The sequence below is a fragment of the Panthera leo genome, chromosome Y, assembly GCF_018350215.1.
Source record: "Panthera leo isolate Ple1 chromosome Y, P.leo_Ple1_pat1.1, whole genome shotgun sequence".
NCBI lineage: Eukaryota > Metazoa > Chordata > Mammalia > Carnivora > Felidae > Panthera > Panthera leo.
Genome location: NC_056697.1, coordinates 7,671,037 through 7,686,485, shown reverse-complemented (window position 1 = coordinate 7,686,485; position 15,449 = coordinate 7,671,037). Strand labels below are relative to the sequence as shown.

Here is a 15,449-nt window from a genome sequence, read left to right as displayed (position 1 = left end):
CAACTCTTTCAGAAGAGATATTAAAAAAATGAAAAGAATAGAATGAAAGGTAATAAATCAAAGTAAATATTAGAAGAGACATTTTATAATGGACATTGTTTCTAGGGGCGCCTGGGTGGCTCAGTCAGTTAAGCGGCCGACTTCGGCTCAGGTCATGATCTCACGGTCCATGAGTTCGAGCCCTGTGTTGGGCTCTGTGCTGACAGCTTAGAGCCTGGAGTCTGTTTCAAATTCTGTGTCTCCCTCTCTCTCTGACCCTCCCCCATTCATGCTCTGTCTCTCTCTGTCTCAAAAATAAATAAATGTTAAAAAAATTTTTTTAAGAAAAAAGAAACATTGTTTCTAATTAAAAATTATTACTAATGAAATGAGAACCCACAGATTGAATTTTAAAACTCAATGCAAGTCTCTACAGAGATGATTTTTATCACCTAGAGGCTGTTGCTTGTTTGTTAAAATAAATAATAAGAAAACTGAAGCTGGAAGAAAAAAAAACGAAAGAAAACTGAAAGTATTAATAAGAGAAATGGGAAGACAAGAAGTGTTATCTATTTTATTTTAACTTGGAAAAACTTTTATTATCCTTCAGAAAGAAAGTTCACAGCGTTCCTAGGTGGCTCAGTTGGTTAAGTGTCCAACTTTGGCTCAAGTCATGACCTCACAGTTTGTGAGTTTGAGCCCATGTCAGGCTCTGTGCTGACAGCTCAGAGCCTGGAGCCTGCTTCAGATTCTATGTCTCCCTCTCATTCTGACCCTCCCCCACTTTACACTCTTTCTCTGTCTGTCTCTCTCTCAAGAATAAATAAACATTTAAAAAAAAACTTAGAAGGAAAATTCTCAGAATTTTGTCCTAGAATGTGTGTTCACGATTAAATTATACAAGAAAGTTTCCCTAAGAGAAACTATTATAATATGGCTTTTGTCTTCTAATATTATTTTCCGTAGCCAATATTATTTTGCTGTTACATTAGCCTGTTCTCCTTACCTTTTAATTGTAAGACGAGTAAATTATTCCTTCTTCAGATCTTCAATACGAAGTTTAGTATACTTTTCTCTTTGGAATCTAGATATTCTTCCAAGTATTCAGTAATATCATACTATATTTTTTTAAATATCTTTATGAAAAATTATTTGGAATTGTTGCCATTTCTTAAATTTTTTTGCATTGTCCTTATTCCCATAAATTATTACAAATACATTTCACTCCAATCCTTCAGATTATGCTATAGAATACGTAATTCCCTGATTTCTCTTCTTTGTTACTCTGATCTAAATCAAACCTTTATTTATACTTATTTATTCCTTTATGACTATTTCTTTTCCTTTGTCCTCTAGGATACAACCAGTCAATTTAAGTACTCTTTTCCTGTCTTGTATTATTTACTTCATTCCTCTCTCATTGCTTTTATTGGCCTGTAAATCCTTTAAGAAAAGGCACAATCCAAAGCCAAACTTGTATCTTAAGATATTGGCCTTGTCCTCTCCTTTAGTTGCAAGATTTCTACACTTTGTTCTTATTATATGCATTGCATCAACTCTTGTTTCTTCCTAAGTTTTATTCCCAAAATACTTATTATACTTCTTTCTCAAAGGCTTCCAGAGATTAATTCCTAGGTTTGAAATATTCTTCTATCTAACTTCTTTCTATTCATTTGAAAATTTTACACTATTGATCATATGGCTTTCTTCCCAACAGTCCCAAAAGTTCTCTATTCAATATTATCAATGTATTTTTTGCCAAATTCAATAACTATTTCTTAGTCTTCTTTATCTTACTTAAATTCTCCCTGATCCAAATACTCTGAAACCTCTGGCTGTCTCTTCCTATCCAATGGCTTTATAAACAGAATGACTCCCAAATTTTTATCTCTAGCCCAGCTCTCCAAAACACAAATCTTATATTGAAGACACTGTTGCTTGCCTCTGTGTGGATATTTAATAGGAGGGAGGGTGGGTGGGAAAGGCACTAGGTGGGTAATGGGTAGTTAAAGAGAGCACTCGTGATGAGCACTGGGTGTTGTATGTAAGTGATGAATCACTGGTTCTACTCCTGAAAGCAATATTGCGCTGACTGTTTACTACCTGAAATTTAAATTAAAAAATATTTAATAATAAATAAATAAAAATAAAATCAGCCTTTCAAAAACAGTTTCTTCAGTGATCTCCTTCCTTCCTTCCTCTCTCATTAAGCTAAAGCCAAGGTCCTTAACATATACAGGGCCACGTACCATATTCCACTTGTCCTTGAGACCTGTTTTCCTATCATTTTCTTTCTTGCACAAAGATATTTAGTATTCCAGACACACTCCAACCTTACATGTTTTGCTACAGTGATTCTTTGAAAGGTTTGCTCAAACTGTGAGTCATTTAAGTTTACACTAAGCACCCTCTATATACTCCAACCCACAATCATGATCATTCTTATTTTAAAAAGTTCACAGTATTCCTCATGAAAGCTAGAATGCAAGTTCTACACACATGAATTTGTTTTGTTCTCTGAATTGCCAAAAATAACACCCGTTATGTTGTAATATCTTAATAAAAATCCTGAATTAATTAAAAAATGAAAAGAAACAAAATTTATTTTTCTTGATTTCATTTTTTCCTAAACCTAACCTCCACAAATAAGTAAACACTTTCTAGGTAAAAATGCGCTTCATAAAGCTTATGAATGAAGATCCACTGTGATGTTTAAATTATCCTGGAAGCATGCTTCACTTACCTTGATAACAATCTATTTATCCTGTTATTAAGCTGTTATCAAGCTAAGGTCACCAAGGCAAGACAAGGTTAAGTAATTTGTGAACATTTTTTATATGCATATTTTATTATGCATATACAATATATAATTATATTATATATATTATATATTATATTGTTATATAATATGTAATTCTCTTTATGTATAGTTATGAATAATTATGAACTAAAAAAATAATTTAAATTCTTCATGTATAAACGGAACGATTTATATATTATCAACGTAATTCTAGATTCTCAACATCTATTTATTATTTAAATGTCATAATATTTGGGGCATATATATATATATATACACACATACATGTATGTATATATATATATATGTATGTGTGTGTGTGTGTGTATATATATATATATATATATATGTATGTGTGTGTGTGTGTGTGTGTGTATATATATATATATATATATATATATATATATATATATATATATATATATTTGTTGTAAATGGAATATTACCTGACCATCTCATCATCTCCCCAATTTTTTCTACCTAACCTGAAGAACATTCCTTCATACTGAATGTCAATTTTGAATTTAGTTCACATTCTTTTTCAGCTATACAATTCCCTGCCAGTTTATGTAGGTGTGACCTATTAAATACTCTTTTTGTGTTCAACGTGCATATATACTGCTTTACTGCTTATAGGTATCAGAACTTCAACAAAGATATTGTTTCTTAATCAGATAAAATTCACATACTATAAGGTTCAACGTTTTGAAGTATATATTTCCTGATTTTCAGGATATCTACAAAGTTGTATAATCACCATCACTATAAACATAAAACATTCTTGCTGTTCTCAAAAAGAAACTCTGTGCCCAACAGCAGTCAATCTCCATCTCCCTTTTTCCCAGATCTTGGCAACCACCAATCTATTTGGTGTTTCTATATTTCTGTATATTTCTATAAACAGAAACATACAATAAGTAGCACATGGTTGATAGCCTTTTCTTCTGGATTATTTTACTTTATTGTTTATTTTAATGTTTATTTTTGAGAGAGAGAGGAAAGATAGAGAGCAGGGGAGGGCCAGAGAAAAGAGGGAGACACAGAATCTGAAGCAGGCTCTAAGCTGTCAGCCCAGAGCCTGATGCAGGGCTCAAACTCACAAACTGTGAGATCACGGCCTGAGCCATAAAGTCGGCCGCTTAACTCAAGGTGGCACCCAGGCGTCTGTCCCTCTTCTGGATTATTTTAAAAGATGATTCGTACAACAAACAGCCATGAAAGTTAAAGAATATATTCTTCTGGGGCAGAAGTTGAGCAGATTTGTCCTTAGCTGCCTTTAAAAGACCAGTTTTCCGGGGCGCCCAAGGGACTCGGTCAGTTGAGCAACTGTCTTTGGCTCAGGTCATGATCTCACGGTTCGTGATTTCGAGCCCCACGCGGGGCTCTGTGCGGACAGCTCAGAGCCTGGAGCCTGCTTCAGATTCTGTGTCCCCCTCTCTCTCTCTGCCCCATCCGCACTCATGCTCTGTCTCTCTCTGTCTTAAAAATAAATAAAACATTAAAAAAATTTCATAATGAAATTCTAAAAAAATAAATAAATAAAATACCAGTTTTCCTAAGCTTGGGATTGCTCAACAGCAATAAAAGCCCAGTGTACATGCAGTGTCTGCTTACACCCACACAGAGATTGCTCCCAAGTGCTCTTGTATTTTTCTTAATGTTTATTTACTTACTTTTGAGAGAGAGAAAGAGAGAAAACAAGCAGGGAGGGGCAGAGAGCAAGGGGGACACAGAATCTGAAGGACTCCAGGCTCTGAGCTGTCAGCACAGAGTCCAACATGGGGCTCGAACTCATGAACCATGAGATTCATGACCTGAGCTGAAGCTGGAAGCTTAACTGACTGAGCCACCCAGGTGCCCCACAAGGGCTCTTGATAGAAACATGAATCTTAAGCTCCTGACTGTATTAAATCCTTCAAAGCGCTTGGTACACATCAACCACAATTCTTCCATCTCTTGAATTCTTAATTTCATAACAATTATATCTCAACTGTTTATACAATCTCCAGAAAATTACCAAAATCAATGATAGCACTATAAACCAACAGCTATGAATATTAGATGAACAGTTAATCCAACTAGAAAATTCTATTACCTTCACTTTTCTTACCACAAGTAATTTAAAACTTCCACTCAAACCTAAAAATGAGAATTCTTATTAAATTTTTTACTTCCTTTCACAATTCCTTTTCAAAAGTAATGTGCTCTATAAAATCATCTAGCTCTCAAATATTTGTTGACAAAACACACTGCAAAAGGATGATGTAAACAAAGAATTGGAGAAGACCACTGAAATTAATCCTTGGGAGAAAAATAACACTGAAAAAACAAGAGGAAGATATATACACTCAGTGTGAATTTAAAGAAGCTTGACTTTCTCTTATATATTTTACATGGCATAGTAGGCATGTTAACGTTTTAAACCAGAGGTGATCAAGGCTCAAATTTATATTTAAAATATTTCTTTTCAAAAACAAATTTTTTGATTTGAAAATTGTCACCTCCTAACACCCCAAACTTCTGCCCCGTTAAATGGGGGCTCTGTCGGAAGGTAGCTGTGGCAATCCCCCAGATTCCGGTGCACCGCTGGCAGCGTCTGCGAGCTGTGTTTGGGGAAGGGCTTCTCTCCCTGCTCTGTTATCCCTCTCTAGTGGCAGCCAGACTGCAGCCACACGCGCCACAAAAGCCAGAGGCTGGAGAGCCCCGCGGAAGCATTCCTAATGAGAAATGCCGTGGGTTTAACCACTGCGGGTTAATGGTCAGTGCTTGGGAATTCCTGGCTTTCATCAACTAATCATTTATGAACCCCACCTACTGCTATTAATCATGCCAGGGACTGATACAGAGGGCTTTATGTACTAACTAAAAATTGAGAAAGAGTATAAGACACACATCTTTCTAAAAATCTAATTTATTGTCAAATTGGTTTACATAGGACACCCAGTGCTCATCCCAAGTGCCCTCCTCAATGCCCATCACCCACTTTCCCGTCCCCCCCACACCCCATCAACCTTCAGTTCCTTCTCAGTATTTAACACTCTCTATGGTTTGCCTCTCTCCTTCTCTGTTTGTAACTATATTTTCCCCCTTCCCCTCCCCACTGGTCTTCTGTTATGTTTCTCAGGATCCACATATGAATGAAAACATTTGGTATTTGTCTTTCTCTGACTGACTTATTTCACTCAGCATAATACCCTCCAGTTCAGTCCATGTTGCTACAAATGGCCAGATTTCATTTTTTCTCATTGCCAAGTAGTATTCCATTGTATATATAAACCACAATTTCTTTATCCATTCATCAGTTGATGGACATCTAGGCTTTTTCCATAATTTGGCTATTGTTGAGAGTGCTGCTATAAACATTGGGGTACAAGTGCCCCTATGCATCAGTACTCCTGTATCCCTTGGGTAAATTCCTAGCAGTGGTATTGCTGGGTCATAGGGTAGATCTATTTTTAATTTTTTGAGGTACCTCCACACTGTTTTCCAGATTGGCTGCACCAGTTTGCATTCCTACCAACAGTGCAAGAACTTTCCCATTTCTCCACATCCTTGCCAGCATCTGTTGTTTCCTGGGTTGTTAATGTTAGCCACTTTGACTGGTGTTAGGTGGTATCTCATTGTGGTTTGCATTCATATTTCCCTGATGATGAGTGATGTTGAGCATCTTTTCATGTCTCTCTTGGCCATCTGGATGTCTTCTTTGGAAAAGCGTCTGTTCATGTCTTCTGCCCATTTTTTCACTGGATTATTTGTTTTTCAGGTGTGGAGTTTGGTGAGATCTTTATAGATTCTGGACACTAGCTGTTTATGCAATATGTCATTTGCAAATATATTTCCCACTCTGTTGGTTGCCTTTTAATTTTGTTGATTGTCTACTTCACAGTGCAGAAGATTTTTATCTTGATGAGGTCCCAATAGTTCATTTTTGCTTTTAATTCCCTTACTTTGGAGATGTGTCAAGCAAGAAATTGCTGTGGCTGAGGTCAGAGAGGTTTTTTCCTGCTTTCTCCTCTAGGTTTTTGATGGTTTCCTGTCTCACATTTAGCTCTTTCATTGCCGGAACTCAAGCTATCCAACCAGCCTGATGGCAGCGCCCAACTGGTGGATGGATCGGGACTGCATGGCAGCCCACTGAAAGTGAAGCTTCTTGTTCTCCTGCTTTTATGTAATTTGGCCTTAGCATTGGTCAGGGCAGCCCCCCTACCAGTGAAAGTACCTGGGGATTTGTCATTTGGGAAATTGCCCATGACAGGCCCCCCAGGAAAAGAACCATCAGGGAAAGAAATAAGATTCCACAGGGAAACTATGCAGCCCTACATCCAGCCCTTGCCACCCCCTATGAAGACTCCTCTACCTAAAGGAAGGATAGCCCCATATATTTCCCAACCAAGGAGAGGACAAATGGGTTCGAAAGCCCCACTCCGACAACAAAGGAATGTATCGTATCTATGGATACAAGTGACTCCGACCCCTAGGCCCACTTGGCCCCCATGGAGGCATTCCAGATTATGATTGGACCTGGCGGGTTAAGGTACAGAATGGTTCATTAGTTCCTAGTATACATTGTCTCTCTGGGAGCGCATAGGCATGGGTTCCCAGGGCCCTCTTGGCTCCCTCCCAGCACCCCAGACCAAAGAGAATACTTTTGTTCCTTACACCACAAATGATTCAAAGAAACAATTAAGAAGTCATGTCCCTGTAAATGTTCCACTTGAGGTGTTAAGAGATAGATGACCTTTCATGAAAATAGCAAAGCAAATGCTTTACAGACTATACATAAACGTGGATACATAAGGAAAGTAGTATGAAGAAATTAATCAATAAGGAAAGGGCAGGAGGGAACGTTACAAGAAAATAACTATGTTGTCCATTAATGGGTGATTACAGAAAGGAACGTTTTTAGAATTAGCTAATGCCGAGAAACATAGATAACGCACACTACAAGAAAATTGCTAACAAATATAATGCCACGTTTGCCACAATAAAGCGGCCAGTCTAACACGCTGCTGTTGTCTGTGTCCATTTGTTATTTTCGCCGATGCCGTTCATCCTTCAGGAACCCCTGGACCTGCTGGGGCTGGACCCCGGCATTTCACCAATTTGAAAAAAAGTTTTTATAGCACTTATTTATTTTTGAGACACAAAGAGAGGCAGAGCATGAGCAGGGGAGGGGGAGAGAGAGACACACACAGAACGAAGCAGGCACAGAGCCTGATGTAGGGCTTGAACCCACAAACTGCAAGACCATGACCTGAGACCATGACATGGGTCAGAGTCTCAACTGACTGAGCCACCCAGACACCCAGCTCTTTCATCTATTTTAAGTTTATTCTAAATTCTTGTTCTGTTATACTGCTTAAACTGGTTCTGATCAATTCATTAGCTGTCAGTACTTTCTGGAATTGTTTTTGAGATGAATTCTTCCATTTCGTCATTTTGGCTAGTTTTCTGTCCCTTATGTGTTATAAAAGCTTGTGTGCTCTGCACCTGCGAGCACTGCTATATTAAAGGAGGGTCATACACCGTCCAGGGTCTGGCCCTTCAGGAGGTGTGTTTTCAGGGATTGTTACTCACTGTCTGTGACTTTGGTTATTTTATTACCCGCTTCGTAGTGATTTTTTGGACCCTCCACCAGATGTGCTTTGATTTGTTCCTTGGAGTAGCCCTGTAAAGGAAAACAGACAAACAGGAGACAAAAACATGCAAAGACACAAACAAATAAACAAAAACAAAACCTAAAGACTAAAAACAACAACAAAAAAAAACAACACAAAACACCAACTACAAGTAAAGAAGAGGGTAGAGATGGGGCTGAAGGAAGAGCACATACAAAGAAATGACGGGGGGGGGGGGGGGGGCCGGAAGGGGGAAATAAACATTGACTAGGCAGAGAGATTAAAAGGCTTAAACCAGAGAGAGAGAAAGGAAAATAAAGAAGGAGGCAGGCAAATGAAACGAAGATACAGTTACCCAGACAGAGAAACTATATGGCTTGATTATTCCAGAGACAGAGAAAGGAGTGTAAAGAAGGAGGTGTAGAACATGTATCAACACAATGGATTAAATATGTCTGTTTAGACAGACCAATAACCAGAGTAATCAGTCTAGGGGAGGGAAGAGATAAAGGGGAGAAATGGGGGAGGAGGGGGGAGAGAATATATCTATATATCCAGAATTGACCTAGAGTTAATCCAGGCAATGCTGCATAGCTTGTCAGGAGTAGGTGTCCACAGGGTCTGTGCTGCTCCTGTGGATAGCAGTTACCCAGTGCAAAGGGGTCGTGGTTTGGTGTGGTCTGTACCCACCTCCACTATGGGGGAAGGGGGAGATCCCTGAGGCCCGCCTTGGTTGGGGGGGGAGGAATGGTGATTTCCCAGTCTCTTTTCCACAGGGCCGGACCTGGTGGACATCACTTGAGTCATCCTCACTGTGCCAAGGGCACAGATGGGAGGGTCCTTCTTGCTCTGCCAACTCCCTGACCCTGCGCTTGGCTAGGATTCAAAGTCCAGCTCCGTGTGCTCTGGAGCTGGGGAAGCGCCTCTCAGTGTGGCCCGATATGTGGTCCCAGCTGGCTTTGTCTGTGCCACCGCACTACAGGGAGGACCAACTTCTATTGCAGACTGAGAGCTGCTGCCCTCGTCCTGGGCCCCACGGGGTGGCGGATGCAGGCAGGCCTTGTCTTTTCCTACAGCACTCCAGGGAAAGGCTGCCTTATCCTCCTGCAGACTGCGCCCTTGGCCCAGCCACTGCTCCAGGAGGTGGTGGACACAGACAGGTTCTGTGCTGTCATGCAGCCCCCCAGGGAAGGAACCGCTTTCTCCAGCTGAAGGCTGAGCCTCTGACCTACAACCGCACTCAGGCCTGGCTCCCCTTCTCCCCAGGTGTGCGAACAGAGAGCTGGCCCCAGTTGGAAGAAATCCCCGCAGTTAGAGATCAGAGCTCTCTTAGTCTTATTTCGAGGTCTTTCTCCTGTCCAGATACAGTCCTGCACTTCCCTAGCCACTCTTTCTCTTCCCTTTGTCTCTCTGCAGAAGGGGGTCCCTCCTCTCCATGCCCACAGGCCTTTTTTTTATCTCCCCCAGTTCTCAGCTACCCACCTTATCTTTCTTCCAGCTTTCCCACTTTCTTCCTGGTAGATTCAGCCTCTTTTCCTCCCAGGCTGCTCCCAGGTCTGACTTTGGCTTTTACATTTCTTTGAGAGACACAGGATGTATGTATGGATCCCCCTATTTTTTCGCCATGTTGGAACTCCCTCATTGGGTTCTCTTAATCTATTCTCATTTTTTATTATTCTTTTTTCTTTTTACTGCTCAGCTCGTTGCTTTTTATACCCTATCTTCCAGCTCACTGATCCATTGTTCTTCGCCATCTAATCTATATTAATTCCCTCTAGTGTATTTTTCATGTTCAGTTATCATATTATTCATTGGTTCTTTCTTGTATTTTCTGCCTCTTTGGTGAAGATCACACTGAGCCCATATCCTCTTCATTCTGGTGACTATTTGTGGCCACTACCTTGAATTTTAAAATCAGGCATATTGCTTACCTGCTTTTCATTTTCCTTCTTTTGCTGAGTTTTTCTTTCATTTCCTCCATATTGCTCTGACTCATAATTTTATCTGTATCTCTGTGTTTGTGTCTATGTATTAGGTAGGTCAGCTAATATCTTAAAAGTAATGACCTGTGTAGAAGTCCTTGGTGCACAATTTAGTCCTTGTGTAGAAGTCCTTGTGATGTAGCACAATCTTTTCTGGTCCCCAGAATCATTTGCTCCATATGCTTCCCACTTGTGGGTTGTGTGTGCCCATCTGTTTTTCTGAATCATAATCACCTTCAGTCCAGTACTCTGCAGATGCACTTTGCCTGCTGTGGGTACACTCAGCACATTTTGCTCTGACGCTGGTGGAAAGTCTTCCTGCAGCAGACACAGGCTCATTGGCAGGCAGGGGCACTCTCAGAGTAGCTGCCTGTAATTAGTTTCTCTGACCCAGCTTCAGGTGCAGGTATTATAGCCCTGCTAGTGTGGGGAGTATTTTTTCCCCTCCCCATAGTAGAAGTCACTTCGAATGGCCACAAGTTCCATCTAGCCTAGGAACAAGCCAGAGATTGTGGGAAGGAGCCCCTTGGAATGATGTCTACCAAGGTTGGAAGTTTGGGTAGGGTAGATCTGTGTGGGGTGAGGTTTTGCAAGCATGTATCTATCTAGTCTGGTGAAGGGAATGAGAAATGGGTTCTACCAATATTTTTGTTTTCGAAGAAATTTGTGAATTCCTAACCTCCAACACACATTCTAAAATTAGTCAGTAGCTTTTTCGCAATGGGTTTGCCACCAGAACACAGGTGTCGTGAAAACCACTGCTAAACCTAAACCAAAGTGGGAAAGGAAAAGACTCATATCAACATCGTCGTCATTGGACATGTAGATTCGGGCAAGTCTACCACTACTGGTCATCTGATCTACAAATGTGGTGGGATCGACAAAAGAACTATCGAAAAATTGGACAAGGAGGCTGCTGAGATGGGAAAGGGCTCCTTCAAGTATGCCTGGGTCTTGGATAAACTGAAAGACAAACGTGAACGTGGTATCACCATTGATATCTCCCTGTGGAAATTCGAGACCAGCAAGTACTATGTGACCATCATTGATGCCCCAGGACACAGAGACTTTATCAAAAATATGATTACAGGCACATCTCAGGCTGACTGTGCTGTCCTGATCGTTGCTGCTGGTGTTGGCGAATTTGAAGCAGGTATCTCCAAGAATGGTCAGACCTGTGAGCATGCCCTTCTGGCTTACACACTGGGTGTAAAACAACTTATTGTCGGTGTTAACAAAATAGATTCCACTGAGCCACCCTACAGCCAGAAGAGATACGAGGAAATCGTTAAGGAAGTCAGCACCTACATTAAGAAAATTGGCTGCAACCCCGACACCGTAGCATTTGTGCCAGTTTCTGGTTGGAATGGTGACAACATGCTGGAGCCAAGTGCTAATATGCCTGGGTTCAAGGGATGGAAAGTCACCCGTAAAGATGGCAATGCCAGTGGAACCGCACTGCTTGAAGCTCTGGATTGCATTCTGCCACCTACTCGTCCAACTGACAAGCCCTTGCGTCTGCCCCTCCAGGATGTCTACAAAATTGGTGGTATTGGTACTGTCCCTGTGGGTCGAGTGGAGACCGGTGTTCTTAAACCAGGCATGGTGGTCACTTTTGCTCCAGTCAATGTTACAACTGAAGTAAAGTATGTTGAAATGCACCATGAAGCTTTGAGTGAGGCTCTACCTGGGGACAACATGGGCTTCAATGTCAAGAACGTATCTGTCAAAGATGTTCATCGTGGCAATGTGCTGGTGATAGCAAAAATGACCCACCAATGGAAGCAGCTGGCTTCACAGCTCAGGTGATTATCCTGAACCATCCAGGCCAAATCAGTGCTGGATATGCACCTGTGCTGGACTGTCACACAGCTCACATTGCCTGCAAGTTTGCTGAGCTGAAGAAGAAGATTGACCATCGTTCCAGAAAAAAGCTGGAAGATGGACCCAAGTTCTTAAAATCTGGTGATGCTGCCATCGTTGATATGGTTCCTGGCAAGCCCATGTGTATTGAGAGCTTCTCTGACTATCCTCCTCTGGGCCGTTTTGCTGTTTGTGACATGAGACAGACGGTTGCTGGGGGTGTCATCAAAGCAGTGGACAAGAAGGCAGCTGGAGCTGGCAAGGTCACCAAGTCTTCCAGAAAGCTCAGAAGGCTAAATGAATATTATCCCCAATACCTGCCACCCCAGTCTTAATCAGTGGTGGAAGAACCGTCTCAGAACTGTTTGTGTCAATTGGCCATTTAAGTTTAATATTAAAAGACTGGTTAATGATAACAATGCATCATAAAACCTTCAGAAGGAAAGGAGAATGTTTTGTGAACCATTTTTTTTTTCTTGTGAGCAGCAGTTTTAAGTTATTAGTTTTAAAATCAGTACTTTTTAATGGAAACAACTTTGACCAAAAATCTGTCACAGAATTTTGAGACCCATTAAAACAAAAGTTTAATGAGAAATAAATAAATAAATAAATAAATAAATAAATAAATAAATAAATAAATAAATAAAATTAGTCAGTAAAACTCCTTTATGTGAACCCCATACGGTTTTATATTGCTGCTTCTTTTCTGGGCCTTAGGTTGGATTATTTATTTTATGGTGGCTTCCTAGGGCAAGGACTTGGTTTCTTATCCATTTCCACCTCACCCCGAGTTAAGCCTGCTGAATTTTAAAGCTCTTGGAGTTAAACCCCATTATTTTTCAAAGGCACACATAATAAGCATTTGTGTTCTCAGTGTGTGGTAGGGTACTCTCCCTAAGGAGATAGAAAAAAAGAAAAAAGAAAGAAAACTTCAAGGTAACCTGGCTATGGGCCTACACGACAACATCCCTCATGACCTTTTAAACTGAGACTACTTAATCAAACTGCATGTTTGTGTGTGTCACCATATATGGGAGAAAAAGAAATAGAAAATGTATAAAAAAATTATGCATGTGACATTTGGTTCATCGGGTATGAACCCAGCTGAGCAGTGCTGACACAAATAAAGTTGCTTCCTGGAAATTAAAAAAGCCTGGGTGTCACAACTCTGTGCAAAAATCCTGCTACATGGCTTAGGGGCTTGTGTCCAGTATCCAGAGACGGTGCATTTCCACCTCCTTTGCTACCGGGATGTGAGCCTCAGAGGGCCGGGACAAGTGACCTTGTCTGGCACCAATGGACTGCTTGATCTATGGGAGATTAACCCTCTTGACATAGCAGGGCAAGGACACTGTGTGCGCTAACAGAACCCGTGAAGCCCAGGGACCAACTCAAGGAGCACCACCCATCACACTGGTAACAACCAGGTTCGTTTTGGCAAGCCTGCCCCTAAGAGGCAGAAGGGAAGTCTGTTCACCTCCCAGTTTCCCTGGTAGTTTCACAAGGGACGAGGAACAAAGCTGCAACTCTAAGGTGCTAAAGGCAGGGTGGTGGGCTGGAGTTGTGTCAATGTGTGTGAATGAGATGGACAACGGGAAGTTTCCAATCTGACCAAGGGCTGAGGCAAGTGTTGAGTCCTGATCCACAGTTCTGTGGCAATGCCATTCGGTTTAAGGCAGAGTCAGACTTCCTCAGGAGTCTGATCTGGTTCAGGGATTGATATTGAACCTGCCAAAGCTAAGAGGCAGCTGAAATATCTCTGAGAGGAGATCAGCCAGAAACAGACAAGCGAATGTACCTCCTCTCCAAACTAATCTCCCCTCCTTCCTTTTTCTCTCATGTGCATAAAGTGGTCTGTTAGGGAGAGAAAATGGATGGAAAGCCTAGCAAACCAACTCCCCTAGGGTGTATGTTGAGAAATTTCAAAAAGGAATATTCAGGAAATTATTGTGTAAAATTAACTCCCGGAAAGCCTTGGACATTCTGTGAAATTGATTGACCATCATTTGGGGTAGGCTGGATCCCTGAGGGCTCACTTGATAAGGAACTAGTTGGCCAAGTGTTCAGGGTCATTGCGGGGGCCCAGGTCACTGACCAATTTCCTTACTGACTGCTGGCAAGACCTGGTCCTATCCTGACTTATCTCTGTATCGACAAGAGCTGTAAAGTTAGGATGGCTCAGGACATGGCTTCCTCCAAATACGGGCCAGAAATCAAAAAGTCCCAAATCTTGTCAGGAAAAGGTTAAATATCTTGGCTTCCACCTATCCGAGGGGCAGCACCAACTCAGCCCAGAGAGAAAGCAAGCCATTGGTCCAGAGAGAAAGCAAGCCATTTGCTTGACAACCCAACACTAGGTTGGGGAGTTTGTCTGGGCTGCAGGTTTCTGTAGGATCTGGATACCTTACTTTTCAGTCCTGACAAAACCCCTCTATGAGGGGGGGATAGAGGAAACCCCTGATGTGGGTATCAGTAACGCAGAAGGCCTTCGAAGAAATAAGGCAAGCCATTATTAATGCCCCTTGTTTAGGGCTCCCAGACACGACCAAGGCTTTCTTTCTGTATGTCCATGAGCACACTGGCTGGTATTGCAGTGGGAGTCCTAACTCAGATGTTGGGATCATGGCATGCCCAGTGGCATATCTCTCCAACTTAACTCACTGGCCCAAGGCTGGCACCCCCCTGCCTATAGGCACTGGAAGCCATGGCCCTCCTGGTATCTGAAGACTGACAAGTTAACTATGAGACAGGAATTGACAGTCTGAGTGCCACATTCAGTATTGACATTAGTGGAGTAAAAGGGACAATACTGGCTAACCAACGCCAGGATGGTCATATATCAGGGAATGCTATGTGAGAAGCCACATGTTCACCCAGAAGTAGTGCGAACCCTGAACCCCACAACCCTACTGTCTGTCGGGCCGGGCCAGCCAGACCTTGACTGCAATGGAGTCATGGATGAGTAGTTCTCCAGCCCACCAGACTTGAGGGATCAGGAATATTTCAATGAAGGTAGCAGTTTTGTAATGAGGGGAGAGCTTCTTGTAGGTTATTTCATCACTGAAGCAAGGCCCCTGCCAAAGGGACTTCAGCACAAAAGGCAGAGCTAATTGCTCTAATCGGAGCCCTCCAGCTGGTGGCAGGGATACGTGTTAATATATGCACAGACTAAATATGCCATCATACCCTCCATGTACATGGGGTCTT

General features: G+C 41.6%; 1 pseudogene; it reads left to right on the top strand.

Annotated features, from left to right (window-relative positions):
• Positions 1-9,338: 9,338 nt before the first annotated feature.
• On the top strand, positions 9,339-12,674 carry LOC122212682 (annotated as a pseudogene).
• The last annotated feature ends 2,775 nt before the right edge of the window (positions 12,675-15,449 follow it).